The sequence below is a fragment of the Equus caballus genome, chromosome 29 (genome assembly GCF_041296265.1).
Source record: "Equus caballus isolate H_3958 breed thoroughbred chromosome 29, TB-T2T, whole genome shotgun sequence".
Classification (NCBI taxonomy): Eukaryota; Metazoa; Chordata; class Mammalia; order Perissodactyla; family Equidae; genus Equus; species Equus caballus.
Genome location: NC_091712.1, coordinates 14,232,862 through 14,245,520, shown reverse-complemented (window position 1 = coordinate 14,245,520; position 12,659 = coordinate 14,232,862). Strand labels below are relative to the sequence as shown.

Below are 12,659 nucleotides of genomic sequence, written 5' to 3'. Positions count from 1 at the left end.
TTAAATAATTGTGCAGTCAGGTGACATAAGTTTGCCGATGGGGTCTGCCAGTTTCTAGCTTTGAGACATTGGGCCAATTATTTAAATCTCTCCATGCCTCAGTTTCCTCATCAGTAAAATGGGTATACTAATAGTAGTATCGCGTTGTGCTATGTGAGGATTGAGTGAGATCATGCACACACTAAAATGAGCTTGGTGCCTAGTGTGTAGTAAGTGCTCACTAATGCTAGAGGATTTCTCATTACTCAGAAGAGCATGTTGTCTTCTAGCTGCATCAGATAGGTGGATCAAAATGTGGTCCTTGGTCCTTTCAGCAGCATAGTTCGTGAGGTCAAAAGTCCTTTCAAAGTAACGCCGGCACACTATTTACGTTTTTCGGCGCGTTGGCGTTGCACTGATGCTCAGAGGCGGTCAGCGGTGGGCCAGCTGTTGGCTCCATAGCATGCGTGAGGCAGTGCAGCACACTCTGTGCTGGTCACAGTCTTGACTGCCACACACTCCCAGTAAAAAGAAAAGGAGTTTTACTTCAAAGCAGCCTCACAAAGCAGTAACGAATATTAATTTTACCACGTCTTGCCTCTTGAATATATGTCTTTTTGTATTCTGTGTGACGAAATGGAAAGTATGTATGAGGCACTTCTGCTCCATACGAGAAGACAGTGGCATCTCGAGGAAAGCGCCCAGGGGATGATTGAGTTGCCAGCTAAACCAGCTTTTTTTTATGGAACACCATTTTTAGTTGAAACAATTGTTGACTGAAGTTATTCAGGCAAATGTATCTGAAAATAAAGAAAGCGACCCTGTCACTTCAAGGAAGACAGCCAGCAATGTTTGTTCCCAATGATAAAGTCCAAGATTTCATGTGAAAATTAGCATTTTGGTAAACTTGTATCTGCTCCCGGAGTTTAATGGCTTCCTATGACTTAAAGACTTTTCTCATGAGATGGGGCTGATACCAATTGGATTTTAAAAAAAATACTGTATAAGGAAGTGTGTCAGCATTTGGAAGATCTGTATAACTCAGTGAACAAGTATTTTTCAAATGACCAACGTGTTACAAAATCTTGCTTGAGCAAGATATGCATTCAAAGTACCAGATAGACCAATGGACTTTAATGTAACAGAGTACAGAAGGTTCATTGACATCGTGTCAGATTGCACGTTTGCAGCTAACGTTTAAGAAACTAACACTTGTCCAGTTTGGGCATAGTATCTGTGAAGAATATAATAATCTGAAAGGCTGTTAAAAAGCTGTTCCTTTTCCAGCCTCGGCTGTGTTTGAGGTCAGATTTTCTTCATACACTTCAGCCAAAGCAGCCTACTTCCACCAACTGAATGAAGAAGCAGGTAGGGGACCTTGCTGTCTGCTTTTAAGCCAGACATTAGACGATTTAAAAAAATGTAAAACAGCATCACTCTTCTCACTTTTGGGTTTGAGAAATATAGTTAGTTTTCACAGAAATAAGTTTTTTTATTATAATGTGAAATGGACTTATTTTTATTTAAAATGAATGAAGAAATATTAAAATTTCTGTTTTAATTTCTAATGTGATAAATATTAATAGATATGTAAACCACAGATCTTTGAGGTCTTGAGTAATTTGAAGAGTTATAAAGTGGTCCTGAGACGAAAGAGTTTGAAAATAGCTGCTGTCGGTCCTCCCTGGGTGTGTGCTGTTAGACAAGTAATGTAAGCTCCTAACTTCAGTTCACATCTTTTCAAAATGGGGAGAAAATGGAGTTGCTGTGGGATGGAGATAGTCTCTTTTAAGGCACCGAGCTCAGTTCCTGGGGTTTAGTAACTGTCCAGTAAATGGATAGCTCCGTCTCTTGTTACTATTATTGCGTCATTTCAACCACATTGTAAGCTCACTTGGGTGCGTCTCTGTGTATTATGAGAGAATATACAGAGTCTCTCTGTTAGTGCTGCAGAAAGTTTTTAGTAAATGCCTGATAAACAAGTGAGTTGGAACATTTCTAGAGAGTGCCTTTGAAACAATCCTTGATTATTCAAGCACTAACCTTGAGTATTTGACTTGCAGTTCCATGGTGTCAGCAGTTTTAGCATAAAATTAAAAAACAGCTTTGGAGCAGTGAAGACTGTGTGTGTCCCACTTGTCCTGCTCCTTGCTCTGCCGCACGTGAACTCTGATTTTCACTAACTCCCTGCTTCTCACAGTTTCATCATTTAAAAATAAGTGTGATGAAAGGCTGAAATCCTACCATACGTTCACGTTCAAGCCATAGTGAATTTCATAATAGTTTTCTTAAAGACACGGGGGAAAGGACAGTGGGAGAGGAAAGGGGAGCACATGGATGATCTTGTGACCGAGAATCAGAAATTACCAGATAGATGTTAGGAGATAACCATTCGGATTGCACAGGAGTTTTTCACTTTAAGACTGGATTGGCAACTGTAGGGCAAAGTAGTAACTGCTCAACAGAGAGGTGGGTTGAGAAGTGAGAATTAGAGTTTAAAGGTAACTGTTACCTAATGCCCATCAGAATTGAGGATACTGATTATTTGAAGTTTTAACACAATTTAAGAAGAAAAAAGATTTCTTTGCTCATATTTGTGTCACCAGCATAACTATGTAAGTAGATATAATTTTGTGTGGTAGATACATTTCCAAGAAAGTTATATATATATAAAATTCTTGAAAATTTAATGCTTAAATTAATCTTTGGTCATTTAGATAAACTTTTCTAATGAATATGTTTATATACTAAGCCTGCTATTTGCAGAGAAGCGTAATTTGAATTGCTCCATTACTGTCCTTTATAATTTGTTGCAGCCTTTTTCCTATCCTTCTTTGAACTTGTCAGTGAAATTGCTCACATTTAGGAGTTTTCTCTCTCTCCCCGCTCCTTCCACGTGTGTGTGTGTGTGTGTGCGTATGAGGGAGAAAGAGAAACAGTCCTCGAGGTTGTGGCTATAATCTGTCATCCTCTAACCTTTGAATTCTCTCTGATCTAGCTGACAAATGCTTTAGAAACCAATGCTGTACTTAAAAAAAATTTCTCTTCACCTAGCTAACATTCTCTTTAGTTGTGACTTGTTCTCATTGCAGAATCCCATAGAACCTTGGCCGTTTTGTTAGGGAGGGAGAAGCATCCTAAGCACGTGGTCCCGGGCCCAGGCTTAGGAACCCCACAGGCTGGATTAGGCCCCTGGCCCCCCACTTAACAAAGTGTTGGCAGTATGTGGGTCCCTTAGCCTCATATCGTGATCCTCTGTTTTCATGCAAGAATAACTGAACAGACTACATTTTGCTTTGGGCATAAGATTATGGTACTTTTGTTTGTGAGTTTATTCTAAGAAGTCCTTATGTATTTTAAGTACTTCTTCCTCATCTGTTTGTCCTAGTAGGATATCTGTTAGAGGATATTATATTGATTAGTTATCTTATTAAGAGAAATAATCTGCTCCTTGCAGTGAAAGCTTAGGATCACAATATGAAAATCTCTTCAATATGAAAATGAAAACAAGTTCACATTTTTGGTTTTATAAATTTAATTATGCATAAGTTTAAAAACTAAAATATTTTCTGGAAAGTAACTTTTCATTTCTCCCTAAGAAAAATCCAATGTTGGAATGTGAAAGACAAAACAAATCTCTACTGTCTTAAGAAATAGTCATTTTTGAAAGTGATGCCTTTTGCTGTAAGAATTTGGCTAGTGTTGGCAGTATTTCCTTGACAGTAAACTTGAGTACTGCAAAGTGTCCTCTGTCATATTCACTCTTATGAGTGATGGAGAGGGAAGGGGAACAAGAGCCTGTCTGTGAATTTTCTTTGCTGGAAAATAATTTCTGTTAATTCGTTCTCTTTAGAGTACTAAAGACAAGTGACAAGAAGCATGAAGGAGGAGAGTGCAGCCTAAGTCGATAGTGTAACTCTCATGGGGGCTCTCGTTATGGGTTTAGGGTTTTTCCCCTATAAAGGCAAGTCTAGAAGGATTGCGCAATGCCTTGAGTTATGATGTTGTTTCCCTCTGTCTGAAAAGGGGATTTGGGTGTAACAAGTTCAGGCAAGAGCAGTGGCTGTGTAATTTTTCCAGCCTCGTGAATTTGTTATAACCCCACGGCCCTCAGTGAAGGCCCCCCACTGGGCAGACACTCGGGCAGGGTACTGTGTCCTCACTGTGGAAGGAGCCTGGCTGTTGAGTGGAGAGTTTTGTCATGTCCTTATTTGTGAGATTAAAACTACTCATATGAGTGTAAAATTTTAAGGGTTTATGCTATTTGGCAAATGGTTTTAAGAAGAACTTTATTTTCTTTTGATATATTTATACTTTGCTCTTATGTGCCCGTGTGTCAAACATATTTTTTCCCCTCAAATTTAAGAACAAGATTCCCTTTTCCGCTTATAAAGTATTACTTTGTAATCCAAGAGTGCTTTGAATGAAACCGATACATAGCTGTTTTCAGAATGATTCTTCCTGTTTCCCTTTTTCATGATTGGATTTTTTATCCAAGTCTAGGCAAATTTGCCATTCTCAACGGTGGCTACTACTTGGGTATAAACTGTTTTCTGTTATGTCACAGAATTTTCTGACAACGCTCCAGGATGATGGGCTGGTGAAGAAGAGCCAGGGGGAGCAGGGTCAAAGCAGGAAGCCCAAAGCCCTGCTTCCCGGAGGCTGGGCCTGCCTGGGGAGGTGAGCCATCAGAGCCCAGGGAGGTGAGAACTCCCTCAGTGCCTGGGGAGGTGAGATGTCAGCTGCAGTGAGAGCGGTGTCTGTCGAAGGCCAGGAGTGGAGGAGGACGTTGGAAACAGATGGTACAAGAGCAGGAGCCAGAGTCCCAGTTCCCTCTCTGCCAGGGCGGCATTCAGTGTCCGCAGGAGCCTTAGTAAAGTGCCCACCCGCCTGGTCACTATCTCCTCATTTGTAAGATAATGGAAATAACTGTGCACTCTCCCTGTTTGTAAGCGTCTCGTGAAGTGAAATAAGATGGAAGGGACATAAAGGCCCCTTGCAGAGGGCTGAGCCCACGCTGCAGTGACCTGCGGCACCTGTGGGAGGCAGTGTGGCCTAGTGCGTCTCTGGCTGGCCTGTGTTGGGGGCCACGTGGCTCATCTGCATGGAGGACTGGTTCTGCTTGAGGGTAAGTAACGTGAAAGATAATTTTTCTACTAAAATAGTCACGTGTGTTACAGAATACAAAATTTGCCTGTATTTCAAAGAGAAAGCATGACAAGGTCAAGCTGTCGTTCTCTCTCTGCCCTTCCTACGTTCCTTATTTCCTTACTTTTGTTCATGAGAGCATTTCAGTGGCAGACTTTGGAAACTGCTGGGATGGCCGGCAGCTTGTGGGTTCAGTGTGGGCTTCTCCTTGCCGCCCTTGAGGAGCCTCCCCTGCCCCGGCTGTCAGAGGGTGGGCCCCGGGGGGCAGTGCACGAGGCCGCAGCTGGCACACGGGGCCGCTGCCCTCCCCACTTCCATGGTAATAGTGATGGCGTGGCGTTGCTCGGAGTCCTGAGGCAGGCGGCTCGCCGTGGGCGGTGGTCAGCAGAACTTGGGCTGGGCGGGGCAGGTGTGAGTCGGATTACAGGACGAGGGTGCCCTCTGGGTGGTGGGCGAGAGGCCGTCCAGGCGAGAGGCGCAGAGGGAACCCGAGAGGCAGGCAGGAGCAGGGCCAGCACGCCGCCGGGCCACGGCCGGCCAGGGCTCTCGGGGAGCGCGGTGTGGGCCGAAGCCCAGCGCGGTTTGTGGAGGGTCAGGCGGGGAATTGGGACCGGGTCTGTTGGAGGGGGGAGTTTTGAAAGGTGTGTGTGGTGTTGGGATGTGGTGGTCACACAGCGGCTCTGTCCGCCATCTGTCGGTGCTCATGTGGCCCCTGCTCTTCAGGACGGTTGTCCTTGGGTGCCAAGCGACAGCTCCGAGGAGCCTGGCGCCGCTCCCTTGTCACAGCGGCTCTGGGGCTTGTCTCCTGCCCCTGCCGCTTGCTTCTCCACGCCTTGTCAGCTGCGGTTTCCCTGCTGCCCTTTCCCCCTTGACCTCTGAACTTGTTTGAGGGGTTTCCCGTTGGCCTGCAGGGGGCTGCTCAGAGGCAGTCAGCCCCTGTCCCGCCTCGGCTCAGGCCTTGCTCCAGGGATGGACTGTGGGATGATCGGGACATTCTGAGGGGCAGAGGGGGCACTGAAGGAGGAGCCCTTGCTTTTGCCCACATGTTGCTATTTTCCTCCTTGTTTCTAGATCCTCAGATAATTGTTACCTTTGTAGGACTGGCAGCAATTTTGATCTCTGTTCATTTGATGAAATGGAATTTTCAGAAAACTTAAAATGAGTTTTTTCCTTCCCTTCTCTATCAGTGACCTGGTTTACAGGTTCATAATTTAAAATATCCATTTTTAAACTCTTATATTTGGTGTGACTTGATGGAACCAGGTTTGAAATGCCAAAGTATCTTAGGGTCTTGTGTCCTATTTGCCGTGTGTCTTCGGGCAAAGACCTGATCACATGAAATCACCTTTTTTCCCCCTAGCCGTGGCCTTCGGCTCAACAATTATAGCATGCTTTTCAATTCAATTATTTGACTATTAAAAATATCTTGTTCTATGAAGCTAAATATGAATATAGCAGGAATTTGCTCGATGATTTCAAATGTTATAGACTCTTTTTAGTGCTGTTGAGGCGACTCCTCGCGCCCTGTGGACAGCTGAGCTCCTCTCGCCTCCGCGCTCTGTCAGACACGCTCCACTGACATTCACAGGATCTTCATGGCCAGTGCTTTGGGAGTGGGTGGCCAGGCTCCTCTTCCTGGTCTGTCTAGTCTGGAAGCTCCACTGCAACCTGTCCACCATGGGTGACCCTGCTGGTGTTAGAAATCCCAGTGGCAGAGCTTTCAGCATCACAGCCACACGCAGCCACCACAGTGTGACACCTGACAGAGGGGTGGTGTGGCTCCTTGACGGACACGAACCCGGGCCTCGGTGGTGAAAGTGCCGAATCTTAACCACTAGACCCCCAGGGCTGGCCATAAAGTCGGTGGCAGTGTTTAACTAAGTGTGAATACCTGGCGGTACTTACTGCTCCCCTGAGCTTCCGATGACTCCTAGATCTTGTCTTCAGCTTGGGAATTTTTCACTTTGTCTTAAGAAGTTTGAAAATTAGATAATACTGAATAGATAACAAACAAAATGGAAAAGAATGAAAACAGTAAGTAGAGAATTGTGCTGGCTCTTCCACAGCCTCCTCCGGGCCCCAGATGCCACTGCCTGCCTGGAGGCGGGCGCTCTTACCAGCTGCCGTGGAGCTCCACAGACAGCCCTCGCCTTTGCAGGCGTGTAGGTGTGAACGTGCGTGTCTTCACCAGGCTTCACTTGATGTGAAGTTGATCTTCATATAGCGCCCTCTGCCCTGGTCCTGCTTATTCTCTGTGGCAGCATATTCTAGAGTTCTTTTTATATCAGTACGTAACTTTCTAACTCATTCTCTTTGATGTTTATGTAATATTCTATTGTATGACTATATCATCATTTATTTAACCAGTCCTCTGTTAATGGGCATTTAAGTTGTTTCCAATCTTTAATATTATTCAGTGAATATCTTTGTACAAAAAAGTCATTTGGTGCATGTGGGAGCTGTGTAATTGGGTTAAATATTTCCCCTGCATACGTGTAGAGCCACAGCAGACAGTGTTATACGTTGGGCTTCAACTGGGAAATGTCATTTAGAAAACAAGATGAGAAGGAAGCCTTCTATATTTACCCGTCTTTTCTCATACCCTATTCTTTTGTCCTTCCTGACGTTCCAAGGTTCCTCCTTTTGTCCTTTCCTTTCTATAGAACTTTCTTGAGGATTCTTTCAGGGTAGGTGTGCTGGAAGCACTCTCTTAGTTTTCATGAGAATGTCTTGATGCTGTCTTCATTCCTGAAGGGTGTTTTTGCCAGTATGGGATTCTGGGTTGACAGTTCTTTAAACCCCTGAAAAGGATCGTGCCACTTTGTTCTGGCCTCCATAGTTCCTGATGAGAAATCTGCAGGTTTCCCTGTGGATAGGATCATTTTTCTCTGGCTGCTTTCAAGAATTTTAGTTGAATTATTAACGTGGATTTCTTTGGTTTTTTCTGTTTGGGATTTGCTTAGCCTGAGTCTGTGGGTTTATGTTTCTTGCCAAATTTGGGAACTTTTTAGCTATTATTCAAACACTTTTTAAGTCCTGCTGTCTATCTCTTCTCCTCTGGGACTCCGATGACATTGGATGTTAGATCTTTTGTCACAGTCTCACAAGTCCCTGTGACTCTGTTTTTTGAAAATTCCAGTCTCTCTCTCTGTAGTTGAGGTTAGACAATTTCTCTTGCTCCGTTTTTCAGTTCTCTGGTTCCCCTGTTCCCCCCGTTCTGCGACTGAGCCCATCTACAGAGCTTTTTATCTTAGCTGTTGTGTTTTTCAGTTCTAAAATTTCCATTTGGTTCTTCTTTATATTGTCTGTTTCTTTTTGAGACTCTTTTTCTGTGCTGTGACTTGCTATTTTTTCATTTGTTTTAAGTGCGTTTGTAATTGTTCATTGAAGAGTTTCATCATGGCTGCTTTAAAATCTTTGTCAGATAATTCTAACATCTCTGTCATCTTAGTGTTGTCATGTATTTTTTTTTTTTTCATTCAGTTTGAGATTTTGTAGCTTCTTGGTATGATGAGTGACTTTTTGATTGAAATCTGATCATTTTCCTATTATATTATAAGACCTTGGGTATTGCTTAAACCTTCTCTTGCAACTGTCTTATGCCACTGCGCTGGCAAGGGATGGAAGGGCACTGCCTTGTTATTACTGCCCGATGGAGGCAGAAGTTCAGGTTCTGTTGACATCTAAGGGCTGGGGTGGGGGTCTCTTTGTTACTGCTGGTGTTGGGGGGGTGTCTCATCACTGGCCAGTGGAGAATGAAAGCCCCAGCTGGTTCCCTACTGGGCTGTCTCTGACCCTACCTTGGTGGGAGTGTTGGGGCTTTTCCTGATTGCTCCTCAAGGGTAGACATTTGGGCTCCACACTTAGCCTGTGTTGGTGTGGGTGGAGCTGGGGCTGTGGTCTTTTCTGTGCTGTTTGTCTGGAGTAGAGTGCTTATTGTCTAAAATTTTCTATCCTGCTAGACAGGCTGCCTCTTTCTGTTCTTTTGGCTAGAGAGGACAGGGCCTTCTTTTGGTCTGGATTCATTCATGCTTTCCACCTGCCTGCTTCTTCATTTTCAAGTCTGAGATAAATGAGGTAAAAAGAAAACCCATGGAACTCACCACATGTTGTCCTCTGATCCTGATGTCCCTAGCAAGTATGCTCTGTTCTCTCTACCATTCCGTCTTATGATTGTTTTCTGTGCAGTGTCCAGGAATTTTAATTGTATTTAGCAGAAGGAGTAGGGAAAAATACGTCTACTCCATCCTCCTGGAGGTGGCAGTGGTATACGCATTTTTAATTGGATAGGTATTTCCAAATTGCCTGCTATAGAAGTTTACATTTCCCACCAGCAACACACGACAGTGCCTGGGTCAGTGTGGAAATTTTCAGAAGTAGAAAGTTCTTAGGTGTCAAAGTCCCATCACCTGCCTGATTTGGTTTTAGTTCCCTGGAGGGAGAAGCAGAGAGGCTCTCTGAAGGGTCTTCTGTGACCAGGAAAGGCCTCAGTCACCTTCTGAGTGTCCTTCTTTGACTTTCCGGGAGCCTGAGGCTCCTGCGTTCCCACGCTCCTGCCCCTAACCAGAAGCAGGAGAAGAGGAAATCCCCCAGTGACAGATAGAGCTGCTTGCCGGCTGCACCTGTGTGAGCAGCGTGCTGCTCTTCCTTACCTGTCAGGAACTGGTCCTCCCGACTGCAGTCTACCTTGTATCCTTGCCTTTGGAAACTGGATTTCTGGGATCTCCAGGCTGCACACATGGAAGATAAAGTGCTGGGCTGGTATACAGGAGCCTTGGTCCCTGCTCCCGCCTTGTTACCCACTGGCCAAATGACCTGAGGCTGGTGTCAGGTGCCTTCTGGGCATCTGCGAATGGAAGGAATTAAACTGGATGATCTTAAAAAATTCTTTCCTGCTCAAGTTAGTTTTGTGATTCCAGTTTTCTTTAAATTCTTAAGGGTATTCATGAAAACATTGCTTGATGTATAACCTTGGTTAGGGCAAATTTCTAGTTCATTGTCAAGCCTCTAAAGAGTGTCTCAGGAATTCGTAACTGTTCCCTGTGATAGAATATTGTCTGAACTTGTTGAGACAACTGTTTAAAATAACCCTGTGGGATTTCCTGCTTCTCCTTACATAGGTGCTCAGAATTCAGAGGTTTGAGAATACCCTGGGCTGCCCTCGTGTCTCTGCAGAGATGCTGCTGTAATTCTTAATCTTTGGCAAGTATGCCTGTCTGTAACTGAACCATGAACTCAGAGCACTGTGTGGCTCCACGTATTACACATGCACTAGCAACAGGAAAAGTGTGTGTGTGGAAGGGGTGTGTGGTGGAAACAAATGCCAGTAAAGGTTGTAGAGTGGGATTACAAAATCCAGACCTCTCTCAGTGTCCACAGGTCCAGTTTTGCCGAGAAGGAAAAGAAAGTGTGATTTAGCATTGAAACAAATGACTGTGTCTTTACCTCGCTGGGAAAATGGCACAGGTGCTGTTCGGGGCTCCAACAACAAATACGGGCAGTCTGGCGGTAGAGGCAAAGTAGTATGCACTGAAGCTTAGAGAGACACTGAGGAAGAAGCCGTTTATTTTTGTAACCACTCAGAAATAATGAGAAATGTCTTATTAATTGGTGTAATTGGGGGATGAAGTGAATTGCATACATACGACTTTTCTTAAGAATTAAAACGTGACACTTTAAATGCTTGGAACTTTTAATTTTAACTGTATTTGATGGAAATCTTTATAATATGATGTAGTCAAAAGCACACTAATTGGTAAGTTCTTGGGAAAGCACTTAAGCTTTTAGGCCTCAGTTTGTCCATCTGTAAAGCAGGTTGGACCCAGTGATCTCTAACGTCCCTTTCAGTTCTGAAGTTAAGCAAATGTGTGGTGCGCACGATGGCTAACTTGTTTTCTAATGCAGAATCTTTTACACACAAGATCTACTTCTTGCTGATTCATCAGTTATTTAACCGTGCTGCAATACAGAATGGTCTGCAGCTTTGGCTGAGAACAGTGGAACTATTTGCTCTGACCTTGAAAAATTAACTTTGTTTCTGTTTATAGCAATAATAAATACTCACCATAGAATTTGAAAAATTGGATACAAATATAAAGAAGAAAACAAATATTCACTCTGAATCCCGCCCCAGAGATAGTCACTTTTAACATTTTGTGTGTTTCCTTCCAGTTTGTTTCTTCTAATATATTCCTTTACGTGGTTGAAATTATATTTATGGAATTTTTCTGTTGTTTTTCATTTCATACATTCTCATAAGCATTGTGCATATGCTCATACTAAAAGTTTTTACTCCTTTGGAACCAAACAGACTTGGCTCAAAAGATATCAACATACACCTTATCTGTGTTGTTATAAATTGTGTCTAAAGGAAAGGTAAATTGATAGGGAGTGAGGACAAAAAGGGTTCTTATATGAGCAAAGTGCATGGGTTTTTTAAAAAGCAGATAGTTGTGTTATATAAATACCTTTCAAACACTTTTGGGTATTTGAAAATTTTTAAGATAATTAGCATCGCAGGGTAAGAGACTCTTGAATAAATGATGTGTCCCTGTATTTCTTCCTTACATGGATGAAAAGGATGGAATAGTATTGCCTTTTTTTTTTCCTTAAGAAACAACTGTTGTCAAAAAGCTAAATGTGATTATTCTCTGTTTCTGAGATGTTTCTTACCAGCTGTTAGAACTAAGATACTTTTTTTTTTGAAGATTTTATTTTTCCTTCTTCTCGCCAAAGCCCCCTGGTACGTAGTTGTATATTTTCAGTTGTGGGTCCTTTTGGTTGTGGCATGTGGGATGCTGCCTCAACACAACCTGATGAGCGGTGCCATGTCTGCACCCAGGATCTGAACTGGCGAAACCCTGGACCGCCGAAGCAGAGCACGCGAACTTAGCCGCTTGGCCACGGGGCCGGCCCCCACATGCTTACTTTTTGCTTGGAAGGGAGTGGCTGTGCAAGGGTGATGGTGGGAGTCGGGAATAAGGAGAGTGTGGAACTGCTTCAGAAGCCTCTGGGATGGCCTCTGCCTCTCTTTTCATACACACCACTTAGAAGGTAGTTTACCTTCGACTTTCTTCTTTTCCTGGGAAGTGACGTCTGCAGTCCCTGTATCCAGATGATTCTCAAACAGTGTCCAGCCTTGGCCTTTTTCCTTAGCTCTAGACCAGGGTCAGCAGAAGTTGCTTGGAAGGGGTCACATGGTCTCTTTCTCACCTGCTCAGCTCTGCCACAGTCCTGCAGAAGCACCCATAGACTAGATGGAAATGAAGGTGCCAGGCTGTGTTCCCATGAAACTTTACTCAGAAAAACAGCCTGGGGCTGGGTGCCCCCTGCCCTCCTACAGGTGACTCTTTCCTAGATGTCCCAGAATAAGCTTTGAGGTTTCCGAGTGCACCTCATACCGTGTTTTAGACCCTTGTTCGTGGCATCCAGGTTTTGAACATTTGAAGCTTGGAATATCTCCAGTAGTGGTGATTGCTCTGCGGGAAGAAAAAGAAAAGGCTTCGAAAAAAAAGACTTCCAGCTTGTAGAAA

At 43.8% G+C, this 12,659-nt stretch overlaps 1 protein-coding gene across 17 annotated transcripts in view; it reads left to right on the top strand.

The window, feature by feature from the left end:
* CCNY (cyclin Y) overlaps positions 1 to 12,659 on the top strand; it is a 306,663-nt gene that overhangs the window by 195,815 nt on the left and 98,189 nt on the right. Inside the window, exon 1 of one of the 17 annotated variants that reach the window (XM_023632303.2) lies at positions 1,115 to 1,347. The exons of the other annotated variants lie outside the window; for them this stretch is intronic. The gene's annotated coding sequence lies outside the window, so the exon portion shown is untranslated. Of the gene's footprint in view, positions 1 to 1,114; positions 1,348 to 12,659 lie in introns of those variants that run through there. 17 annotated transcript variants of the gene reach the window in all.